Genomic DNA, 13,264 nt, shown 5'->3' with positions numbered 1-13,264 from the left:
CCAGTGCTCCCTTCCCAGCCACACACTGAGCTGTCTCCGGCAATGCTAGCACCACTTTCTCTTCAGCCACCTGCACTGGGAGCACAGGCAATGTCTGTAGCTTGGGTACCTGCTCCTGCCAGCACGACATTAAATAGCCAAGCAGCGCCGGAGACTTTTCAAACATGGTGCCGGCTGCAAAAATATCACAACTCGCGAAACGGTACCATGTTGGAAATGCCGCCGGTGCTGTGAAACAGTGAAATAGAACCCGCGACACTGCTGACTTCATGATATATAGCGGAACTGGGCTAATGGGTGGTCCTATGCACCCCCAGACCACCCCTCAGTTTCGCCTATGGGTGAAGTAGCAGGTTGGGGCGATGCTGCATACTGCTCTAATGCAAGCCCCGGGCCCTACCTCCTCTGTTGGCTCCTCCCTATCGTACTCGGTGGCGGCAGGATACACTTAAGCTAAAGTGCTATTGATTCAGTATCCTCTGTATAAGCTGCTGCTAATTTACATGTTTCAAACAGCAAGTACTTACTGTATTTCAATGATATCTGATAAGTGAGCAAATAGAATCAGCATTGTCCTCATTGCGTCTAACCTTAAAAAACATCTTTGTGGTGGAACCAATACTTTTACTCTAAAGTATGGCGAGCTATATACAGTATAAACTGGAAATGCAACAACAAATGATGTAAAAAAAAATAAATGAGTTATTAGAAATTGCACTTTCAAAGATACATAACCATGAAGTCACAACAGATAAAAGGTCTAAAACTGTTCAAGTTCTCACTATCATTGACATGGAATATAAAACCAATTACATAAAATAAAGATTTCCAATGAGATTAAGGAAGATCTTTTAGTGTGGGCATCTTTCTTGAGGGATATTAACAGGATCCGCTCTTGATTGGCTGCCGGTCCGGGAGCTTTGATTGGATGGCGCCGGGCTCGGGCTAATCGAAGCTTGCAGATCGGCAGCCATTCAGGAGCGGATGCTCCTGATTGGCTGCCGGTCCGCGAGCTCTGGCTGGCACCACGACGACACCATATTTGTTATGGTTGGCTGTATTTCCCCTTCGTGCTAGGGACCTGGAAGTGACGTGAGTGAGGGCGGAAGTGCAGTTCCTGCCCATGACATCCAGCTAAAGAGGTACTTTGTCCCCACTTAAACAAGTTTGTTGTCCCCTCGCAGGCTCGCTGCGCTCACCACGCTTCTGGCTCATGGTTATATTCCCTCTCTATGCCCACTTGGGTGGCAGGGAATGACACTGGACACTGGCTGATGTCAGGGTCCTCTCTGTGAAGGGGATTTAGACATTACCTATTTGTTATTGTAATACATCAGGCACTGTCAGGCTCAGGCATTATATCAGTACTCCATGGCTGCCTGTGCAGCACCGGGCCCCCCTCTGTCTCTGCTGTCTCCGGGCCCGGGACTTGAGGCCCGGCGGTCCCCCCCTGATGACGGCCCTGGGATCCAGTAAAATGCCAGGTAAGGGGAATTTGGTTTCTCCACGACCCAGGTGGCTTTGGGGGCTTATGTCATCATTGGGTTATGATGTGATTGGCTGTAACCCTTTCTGGGTCATCCCTCTTATGTTCTGATTCCACTAATAAACCTGTCACCTCTTTTACATCAATGACATTTCCTTGTCTTTATTTTAGTATTAAGGTTAAGATAAGGTTATAAGGGAGGTTAATAGTAATTCCTACACGTAGCCATGAACCCCTAGGTGACAGAGTTATTGCCATTAGGTGATTACATATACAGTAACATACAGTGTATGAGATGTGACTGCAGGCAGCCAGACTTTCAGTGAACTGGCCTCATCTAATGTCACCTGGTAGGAAAGTCCACCTGTGTCTGCTGTCTTCTCATTGGAGAGTGAAGCCTAGTGAGAATTGAGGAGCTCAGTGACAGTCTGTGCATTGTGTGGAGATCAAAAAAGGTGAGTTTCTGATTAGTGGAGAGGAGGAAGGTTGAGGGGAGAGAAGGAAGTTTCTGGTGAGTGCAGAGGAGATAAGATAAGTTTCTGGTGATCTGAGAGGAGGAAGCCTGAGGCTCTGATTGATGTGGAGGAAAAAGGTTTTGGGTCTTGTTAGGGGACAGTATAGAGATGAGGAAGGGTGGAGGTATGGTAGATGGAGATTAAATATGTTTGTTGTTATCTTTATTTTTTTGAATAAACAGTTGTCAATTGATAACTGTTAATAGTTTTTTTTTAAATATATATTAGCCAATTAAATGGTTAAATACACTCTGATCCAACAAATAGTCGTTTCTATACAGAGTGTAAATAATTTATCTGCGATGTGCGGAGAAAACCTGCCAAAGGCACACATATCATATTTTCTCACCTATTCTGTCTGAAACATATATGTTTATTGGCTATTGTTAAGTGTGATTAGGGTATTGTAACAGCCTTCTACCTGTTACCTGCCTGACCTCGCACCACAAAGAAGAAAAACACACAGACGGGTAAAATATTCATAAATGAACACTTAAGGAGCATGTTAGTTCTGCATATATAAATTCATCAAATGAAAGATTAATTACATCGAGGCAGCAGCATAACAGACACAAATAACACTGCACTTTAGTTCCAGCTGGCTTTCTGAACAATAATTGTATTTCCTTCCCTGGTATTCATTTGGCTTAAACAGGAGCTCTCTCCTGTTAATTAATTTTCCTTTCCTTCCTGATTCATTTAGTGAACTCAGAAGCCATTATGAAAATCACATTTTCCTGCACTTTGTTTGGTTATTACAGCTTCCCAGATGCATAAACAGAAAGAGTATTTTTGAGTGTGTGCATACAGTGAGTACATCATCTACAGAATACACCATCGGGGCTCCAGAAAACATTTCCATAAGAACAAGCCACAATGTAGATAGTTTTGTTCCCTAAACTTGGTTTACTTTTTAGATTTGCATTTTTGTTTCTAGGAACATGTGATATTCTCATGAATTGCAATGGATGACTGCCAGCCAATCAGATGCAAAAATCTCTAACGCTCGTGTAAGAAAAACGATCACAACATAAACAATAAAAAAGTGTATATATTCTAATAATGTCAAAAATAACCTTGAAAATATTAATAGCAGCTGCTAGTTCCAAAGAAAAAACAGTGAATACCTCCCCTAGTATACAATCCAAAAAGAAAAAAACAAAAACTGTGGAACAGCGCTAATGAAAAGAAACACTTATCGAATGTGGCAGAAAAATACAATACCATCATAACATGTTAAAAGTATAACAATAAATGTAGTAATAATAATAATAATAAAAATAATAAGTAAGAATAAACAATAATACAAAAATGATCGATCTGTAAATTGTATCACATCAATACCAACAATGGAATCACAAATATAATATGTACATAACACTTTAAAAAATAAACACACGATTCAACTTCTTTAAAAATAACTATCAATCATCAGACTAATAAAATACTGATTGTAATATGATAGTGAATACTGATGGGGGTACCAAATCCACCCTTCTAACAATAGTGTGTGGAACTATAAGTGCTTTACGCAATGATTTAAAAGAAAAGTGGTGCAAGATGGAATTGACCTGGAGCCCTCACACCCATCCTTATGTTGTTATTAAAAAGGGCATGCACAGTTTAACAAACCAAGCACTTCAGCGACAGGGACTGCCACTTTTGTGGCTGAAGTGCTTGCTTTGTTTGGGCCCCCAAAAAACAATTTTTTGGAAGGACTACCTCCGATCATTAATAAGGAGGTTGATAATGGGGGTACTGGCAGTAGAGATTGCATGTGCCAGTCCAAATGGGATACTGTCAATATCCAGACCACTGGGATTCCAGAGGTCAGAATGATGGTGCCGGAATCCCGACACTTGCCAGAATTCCAGCGCCGGCATCTTGACCGCCTGAATCCTGAAGGTAAGTAGTGGTGTTAGGGGAAGGTTAGTGTTAGGGGTTAAGCAATAGGGAGAGGGTTAGGGTTAGGCACTAAGGGGGGAAGGTTAGGTTTAGGGTGTGGGGGAGATTAGGCATAGGCACTAGGGGGAAGGTTAGGTTCAGGCACCGGGGAGGGAGCGTTAGGGTTAGGGTACGAAGAAGGGGAGGGTTAGGATACCTACCAACAGGTGTCAGTATCCTAAACCTGTCAGGATGCCAGCATCAAGATTCTGGCCGCCGATATCCCAAGCGTCGGCATCCCGTACCAATCCCAGTCCAAACTGCTGGTAGCTGATATTGGACTGCTTATTATTTTTCAAATTATTATAACTTTGTTAAATAAGTTGCATGAATGTAATGATGTAAGAGGGAGTAGGCTCCTAGATGGTATACATCCCTACCTCTCCTACCTATGGCCTCACAAATGGTACAGATGCTTAAACAATAGTTGACAGGATTTGGGTAAAAATAATTCCACAACTAAGAGACGTATTTTCTGGTCATATACCCTGACATGACAATGGCTTTCTTTTTATAATGAGCAAGAACTACTGCCACTGGTGGCTGACTTACACAAACAATATCCTCATCATCAACATCCTTATAAGCGTCAGATAGTACACAAATATCCCCCTAATCTTCCTGTTGTACTTCCACACTTGCATCGTCAATTTATATTATATCAGCATCCTTACTTGTGCTGCTCATACCCACATTTGCAGAGAGTGCAGAACTGGTGGAAGGAGGCTTCTCTACGAGTACAATGTCAGACTCACACAATGCTAATGTGGACACCCCTAGACTCTCCTCAGGGAATTGTGAACACAGTTTATTCTTCAGCCTTAGTAATCTTTTTATTGGGCACTGATTTGTCTACTTTAAAGGTGACACCTCTACTAGACTCAAAGTGGGAAGGTGTTGCAGCATCATCATCATATGAGGTTACAGAAGAAGATGCCTGACTACCTTTGGTCCCGGCTTCAGCAATAAGCATTCTTCTAGTGCATGACACAGCAGTAGCACTAGCAGGACCACCACTCTAAACAAAGGCCATAGCCTGAGTCTTTCCTTGCCACTGTGTGTGGTGTTTTTTGGCAGGAAACATTCTCTTTAATATTAAAGTGATGTTTTCTTTAACATTGTGAAATATTTTGTTTTCAGGTGCCCTTTGTTTCCCCTGGACCACCTTTAGTAGTTGTTGAAGTACTATTATGACTGGCAGCAGCTGTAGCACTAGTACTGGGTTGCTGCTCTTGCTTTTATCGACTGATCCATATCAACTCACAGCACCATTAGTAATGCTGGCATCTACTGAACATTATTTTTTATAACTCTTCATCCAATTTGATCAAGCATACTTTACGTAAACATTGGAGTAACCTTACAAAAGACAAAATACTGGCACAGATTTTACCAAATAGACCAAGAGTTATTTTCAAAAAAGCTCCAGATTTCAGGCAGAAACTGGTCCATAATCATCAACCACCACCAAGTTTTACTCAAACCACAATCTCTATGGGGAAGAATAAAGGTTTTTTCCATTGTGGTAGGTGCCTGAACTGTAGAACATCTCATTACCAGAATACAAAACCTACTCTAACCTTTAAGTCGAACAGTACAGGTATCACTAACAAGATTCAAGATATGATCACTTGTGATACCAGGGGTGTGATATATCTCCTCACCTGTCCGTGTGGCAAACAATATATTGGGAAAACCACGAGAAGCCTAAAGCAAAGAATAGGGGAACATAGAAGGAACATCTTGAAAGGATTTGAAGATCACAGCGTGTCATTGCATTTTAAAACCCAGCATCTTAAGGATGCCTCTAAGCTACAGTTCATAGGTATTTAATTAGTAAAACCTAGCTGGAGAGGAGGAGATTACAACAAGAAATTAAGTAGAGAAGAGATCAAATGGATAATTGAACTTAAGACCATATCCCCCCTAGGACTTAATGTGGATCTAGAGATCCAGGCCATTTTATGAATTCATGTGGGGCTTACATTAAGCCATCTCCTCTAGCATGTATGTGAATTAATCACACACATAGAGTACCCCTGCACTGCATCATACAGACAGGCTTTATGGGGTCTGTACTATATTTCTATAAGCTTATATATATTGAGTTCCTGGGTTTCCATGCAAGCACAGCCCACTTCTGTGCATTATTACCATTAGGGTCATTGCCACCAGTAGAAAATGTTTGTACAATATCTGTTTTATTATAGCTTTTATCAATAGGGGACTCCTTAGGGCTTCTGATGTTCACAAGGGTCCATTTCTCTCCCAGTATCTGACTTAGTTTTTAAACGTAACTGTTCTGTGTCCCTTCACTGTGATTCACTGCACATACTGCATTCAATCAATGTGTTTTCCGTGCCTCCATGACAACCACTATCAGGAGGCATGGTTACCAGTTCCCTCCAATCAGGTGATCGGAGGAGTGGCTTTCAACTATACAAATACAGATAGAAGATTACTGATGAACATCCTTGAAAAAGGCCGTCACTATCGGCCGAAACGCGTTGGTGACACGCACACTGACCGCCCATTGCACATCTACTCCTGTGGAACTCGGGATCAAGGAAGAAATTTGCGACGCACGCATACTGCCACGAACTGCTGGAGTTAGCCATTGAGGATCCCTGCCAGCGGCGCCTAACCATCGCTTCAGCCGGTAAGCCCATCCCCCCTCCATCTTGAGGTGACCGGCGTCTTACCTGCCCTGCTGTTACCGAGGCTTGCACCCTCGGCCACGGCAGCGTCAGGCGTGCCTGATAGCCTTTACCTACATGGGGGACACAGCAAGCTAGGGCGCTCACCTCACTGGCAGCGGGCTTACCATCCCGGAGCGGGTGATGGTGAGTTGCCCCCGCCCGTTTGCCACAGGCTGACCAGTTGCGCTCCTGCCGGGGAACCTCCAGCACTTATCCGGACAGCAGTGAAGCAGATTGTGCGGGCCTTGGCTACTGCAGAGCCAGGGTCACCCCTATCCCTACCCCACAGATCAGGCCATCCAGAGTAAAGTGCCTCTCAAGACTGACATTGTATTGTGTATTATACCATATTATTCATCCCAGCTGATATACACGGGATACGGCCAACTCATGGTGCATCAAGATTAATGTACCACCACAACTTGTACTTCTAAGTTATATGGTTAATCATTCTTTTTTCTACAAGACTCTGCTATTTTTTGACTTTAACAACCATTTACCAAGCGATTGGAACACTCAACACTTGGTGCACCAAGAACATAGCACCACTACAGCATTTACTTTTAAGTCATATGGTCGATCATCTTTTCTATCACAGGACTCGGCTATCATTAATATTAACAACTACTTGCTAATCGATTATAATACCCAAACACCTCCTCTGTCGATACACATATAACTGTATCATCCTCACTTGTCCACTCCCCTTTCCCTTCCATATGTGTCCAATACAAATGTCTGTCCATTGGATCTATATTTATTGATATATTGCACATAGAGTGCCATACCAGGATCAGTTTCACTGAGGTAGTGGATTGCGGTATATTAATTTATTATAGGTGATTCTTATTTATTGTTTATTCATTGTGGATACTGCATATTCTATTTTATTTTGCTCAGTTCATTTCATTTATTTATTTATTTAATCTATGTACATTTGGACTGTTCTGTCTGAATTGTATTTAAACTTAAAATGCCATTTTATGCTCTTGAATGACCAGTTATCCTCATTTTATATATCTCACTCATTTTACCAATGGTTTCTCATTGATTGATGTGGGGAACCATGACATGCACAGGTTTTTTTTGTGTACAGTAACATTTAGTTGATTGTTTGTGAGCGCTTGTTGGTCTAAGCCCTATGCTTGCTTACTTATATATTATTTTTTAAGTACAGTGCCTGAACAATGCACATTTTATTTTTCTTAACACTGCAGTAACAAATGCTAGAACGTACTAATCGTTATTTTATAAGTAGCGTGTCTGAACAACACACACTTTAATTTTTTACTTGAACACTGAGATTCTCAGCGCTATTAGTAATGGTTCCTACAGAAAGTTATTTTTTTAAGTACAATGTCAGAACAACACACACTTTTATTTTTTAAAACACTAGTGATTCACAGCACTAGTAGTAACGGCAGCAGCCGCAGCACTAGTACTGAGTTGCTGCTCCTGCTTTTAGCAACCAATCCATATCAACTCACAGCACTCATATGTATGGGGTGGTCCCATCAAGTTTATTTATTTATTAACAGTTTCTTATATAGCACAGCAAATTCCATTGCGCTTACAATTTGAATCAACATTAACATTTTACTGGGTTGTAAAAGACAGACAGACATACATACAAGACACACGTGAAAGACATACATAAAAGGTAAGAGGGCTCTGCTCGCAAGATTACAATCTATAGGGAAATAGGTGTTGATACACAAGGATAGGTGTTGCAAATTACAAATTGGTCCTGCCCGATTGCAGTTGTTCTTGGTGGGCTGTGTAATCCAATCACAGTGGAAGAATGGTCTAGGGTTAGGAGGATGTTAAATTGAAGAAAGAGAAGATGTGATAGATGTTTACTATAAGAAGGGAGTTAGGTAGGGAAGCTATAAAAGGTTATGTGGGCAGTCCTGGAATCTGATAAGCTTTTCTGAAGAGATGTGTTTTCAGAGAACACTTGAATGTTTGGAAACTAGTGGAAAGTCTTATTGTGCATGGGAGGGCATTCCACAGGGTGGGTGCAGCCCGAAAAAGTCCTGTAACCGTGCATGGGAACAAGTAATGCGTGGGGATGAGAGACGCTGATCTTGTGCAAAGCTGAGATGTCGGGTTGGAAGATATTTTGAGATAAGTGAAGAGATGTATCTAGGTGTGGTTTGGTTAATAGCTTTATGTGTGAGTGTAAGTATTTTAAATTGAATACAGGCAAAGACCGGCAGCCAATGGAGGGACTGACAGAGTGGATCAGCAGACACTGAACGTTTGGTGAGAAAGATCAGCCTCGCAGCTGCATTCAAAATGGATTGTAGTGGGGAGAGCCTGCTTTTGGGAAGACCAATAAGGAGACTATTGCAATAGTCAATGCGGGAAATAATGAGTGCATGTTTTAGAGTTTTTGCAGTGTCTTGTATAAGATATGGTCGAATTTTGGCTATGTTTTTTAGATGTATGTAACAGGATTTAGAGACAGATTGTGGGGGGGGAATGTGGGGTACAAAAGACAGTTCAGAGTCAAGGATGACACCTAGGCACCAAGCTTGTGAGGTGGGATTGATTGTCGAGTTGTCAACAATAATAGAGATATCAGGTTGGTAACTACTTTTTTCCGGTGGAAATATAATTAATTCTGTTTTGGATATATTAAGTTTGAGGTGGCGAGATGACATCCAAGATGAAATGGCAGAGAGACATTCAGTGACACGGATCAGCACAGATGGTGACAAATCTAGGGAGGATAGGTAAATTTGAGTATTGTCCACGTACAGATGATACTGAAAACCAAAAGAGCTGATTAGTTTGCCAATAGAGGTGGTATAGATTGAGAAAAGCAGAGGACCTAAGACTGAGTCTTGTGGTACTCCAACTGATAGAGGTAGCGAAGTGGAGATAGAATCAGAAAAGCAAACAGTGATAGAGCGATTAGATAAGTAAGATGAGAACCAAGAAAGGGCTGTGTCTTGAAGACCTAATGATTGTAGTGTTTGTATGAGAAGAGAGTGGTCAAAGTGTCAAATGCAGTAGAGAGATCTAGAAGAATTAGGAGTGAGTAATGGCCTTTAGCCTTGGCAGTGACCAGGTCACTTACTACCTTAGTCAGTGCTGTCTCAGTGGAGTGTTAGGAATGAAAGCCTGACTGAAGTGGGTCCAATAAGTTGTGGGTGTTAAGAAAGTGTGTGAGGCGAATGTAGGCAAGTCTCTCAAGTAGCTTGAAGGGGCAAGGGAGCTGGGAGATAGGACGGTAATTTGAGAGAGAGTTAGGGTCAGAATTTTGTTTTTTCAAATTGGGAGTGATCACTGCATGCTTGAACAGTGATGGAAAGATACCAGTAGAGAATGAGAGATTACAGATTTTAATTAAGTGTGGGATGATCACAGGAGACAGAGCTTTACTGATATGTGAGGGTATAGGATCAAGAGGAGAGGTAGTAGAGTAGGAGAATGAGAAGAGTGTAGATAGTTCATCTTCATTAGTGGGGTCAAATGATGAGAACGTACCACTGGGTTCAGGTAGGGAATTGAACAAGTCCCTGGCTGAGGAAGTGCATACCTTTTCATTTCGGATATTATCAATCTTGTTCTTGAAATAGGAAGCAAGTTCCTGTGCACTGATAGTAGCAGGTGGGTTGGGTGACGGAGGGGTAATTACTCACTTTGCCTTCTGGCTTCTTTTGTCCCATGCTGTTTCTCGAGTCCTTGCAGCTTATCTTCTGCACTGTGATTGGGGGATAGCTCCAGCGATACACCAATTAGTGTGTGGAAACATCCCACTGCTGTGATTGGTGAATATCCAGAGCCTTCCACCAATCAGTAGCCTAGCAGTGCGGGCGGGTGAAATCTACATGTACAAGCTGAGAAACTGGTAGAGGATGCTGATACGCTCCTGTTTATGTTTGTAACACAAAAGGAGCAGCTGATGAGCATCCTCTGTCTGTCTCCTGGCTGCCAGGCATGTGTACAGGACCGGTCCAGGCCAATTTTGTGCCATAGGCAAGATTTTAGCTTGTGATCCTCACTTACATCTTGGCCCTGGCTGGACTTCATCAGCTACTTGATTCTCGACAGACTAAACTTAAACAGCATGGAGGCCGGTATAAGTTCTTTTGTGTGCGTATACCTGTAATGGTATACAAGGATTCTGGGTCTGATTCTGAGGTGGACACTATTGCATGCGTGGCCCCAATTTGTAGCTGCAATAATATGCAAATGCTAGTTTCAGCCTTCCCCTTGTGTACTTGCGAGCGTCGGAGATTGCAAGCCCGGAGATGACTACTTTCAATATCCGGGAGACAGTGCAAATCTGCCGGTGATCTCAAACTCTCCACCATCGGCACACAATCGCAATCATCATCGACTCTTACGATTGCCCATGGCTGCCCCCAGAGACTTTTCCTGCATTGCCGGCTCCTCCTCAGTGATCAGGAGCTGGGCGCTGCATTGTAATGTTAGTTTGCAGCACCCTGCTCCTTTTTACTAAGGAGGAGTCTGCATTTTGGTGCAGTCCGCACTGCCTGTACTCCACTAGTGACGCCACTGATGAATTGTGCTTAATTTTTAATTGTTAGAATAAGCAAGAAAATGACTTAACATTTTAAATAGAGAAGTACAGTTAACGGGCCATTCCTCTCCTTAAACGCTCTCCCTCTGCTGGTAATCTGACAATAAAATGGTGGCGCAGCTCATATCATATGCAGAACTGATCTGGGACCACCCCTACCATAACCTGTTACATCAGTAAGTGCCAGGGTCTATTTTTCTGGAAAAATAGGTTCAGGAACTGTGGGTGGCGCTACTTTTGATGGAGCTACAGAATAATTAGAGTTATGGTAGACTTGCCTAGATAACGCCTTTTCTTCGAGGTCCATAGGGTCCACAGGGATTCCATGGGGATATTATCCAGGCAACAAACAGTTAAAGCTTCAACTCCCAGGATGCCTTAGGTCCTCCTCCATATATACCCCGCCTCTAGCCATAGGCCTTCATTTTAATTAACAAGCCTCAAGTCAGGAGAAGGAAAGAGAAGGAAGAGCAATCATACACCAGAAACACTCTTACACAAAATAAGGGAGTCTGTGACCAAAAGAAAAAACTACCCATGCAGCCAGAAGCATCAGGGTGGGTGCCCTGTGGACCCTATGGACCTCAAAGAATAGGAGTTATCTAGGTAAGTCTACCATAACCATTTTCTTCTTCAGTGTCCATAGGGATCCACAGGGATACCATGGGGATGTCCTAAAGCAGTTACCCTAGGATGGGGATGCTCCTGAGCAGAAAGGAGAACTCATCACCCAAAAGAAGCATCCTGAGAGGCAAAAGTATCAAAGGCATAGAACCTAAGAAAAGTGTGGACAGAAGACTATGTGGCTGCCTTGCACAATTGTTCAGCAGAGGCACCACGAATAAATGCCCACGATGGCCCTACAGACCGAGTAGAATGTGCTGTCACCATGTTTGGGACAGGGAGATCAGCCTATGTGTACATCTGAGAGATAGTCATGCATAGCCATCTCGCCAGAGTCTGCTTATTAGCTGGCCATCCTCGTTTGTGAATACCATATAATACAAAAAGAGCATCTGATTTTCTAACAGAGTTTGTGCGCTCCACATAGATACAGAGAGCACGAACTACATATATGGAGGCTTCACCTACAGAAAGATCTGGAGCCTGAAAATCTGGAACTACAATTTCTTAATTTACATGAAAACGGGACACTAGCTTAGGAAGGTAACCCTTCTTTGTATGAAGAACAGCTTTATCCTGGTGAAAAATCAAAAATGGAGTGCAACAAGAAAGTGCTGCCAAATCAGAGACTCTGCGAGCAGAAGTGATAGCAAGAAGAAACAGTGTCTTCACTGTCAACCATTTCAAATCTACAGAGTCTAAAGGTTCAATGGGGAAGCTTGTAGCCCCTTAAGAACCAAAGACAAATCCCTCAGTGATAATAGTGGAACAAAAGGATGCTGAACTCGCAGAACTCCTTGGAAAAAAATTCTAACATCTGGTAATGAGGCAATCTTCCTCTGGAACCAGACTGACAGTTCAGAAACCTGCACTCTCAAAGTGGCCATACGGAGACCGCTGTCTAACCCCACCTGAAGAAAAGCCAGTACCTTGGAAATCCTGAACACCTTAGGATCATACTTCCTATGGGAACACCATTGACCAAAAGAATGTCAAACTCTGTAATAGATGCGGGCAGAGGAAGGCTTCCGTGCCATAAGCATCGTTTGAATTACAGAACTAGAAAAACCTGTTGCTCTTAGTATGGAAGATTCAAGAGCCACGCCATCAAAGCCAGATGAGGTAAGTCCGGATGCCGGCAGGAACCCTGCATTAGCAGATCCTGCCGTAGAGGAAGAGGATATGGACTGGCTACAGACAGATTCTGTATGTCGGTGATCCAATGACGTCTGGGTCAAGCTGGAGCCACCAGTATTACTGTTCCACCTTCCTGCTTGAATTTCCTGAGAACTCTTGGACAGCCTTAATGGGGCATGTGAAACCGTTTTTTGTTTGTGGAATTTCATAGCTTTTTTATAATTTATTAACCATCAGGGTTTTGATGAGCAAACTGGATCACCTGCAGGGCAGAAGGTCAACAAATAGGTACACTAACACATGC

Source organism: Taudactylus pleione, unplaced genomic scaffold (genome assembly GCF_031769625.1).
Source record: "Taudactylus pleione unplaced genomic scaffold, aTauple2 ptg000201l, whole genome shotgun sequence".
In the NCBI taxonomy this organism is placed as follows: domain Eukaryota; kingdom Metazoa; phylum Chordata; class Amphibia; order Anura; family Myobatrachidae; genus Taudactylus; species Taudactylus pleione.
This window is presented reverse-complemented; position numbering follows the sequence as displayed.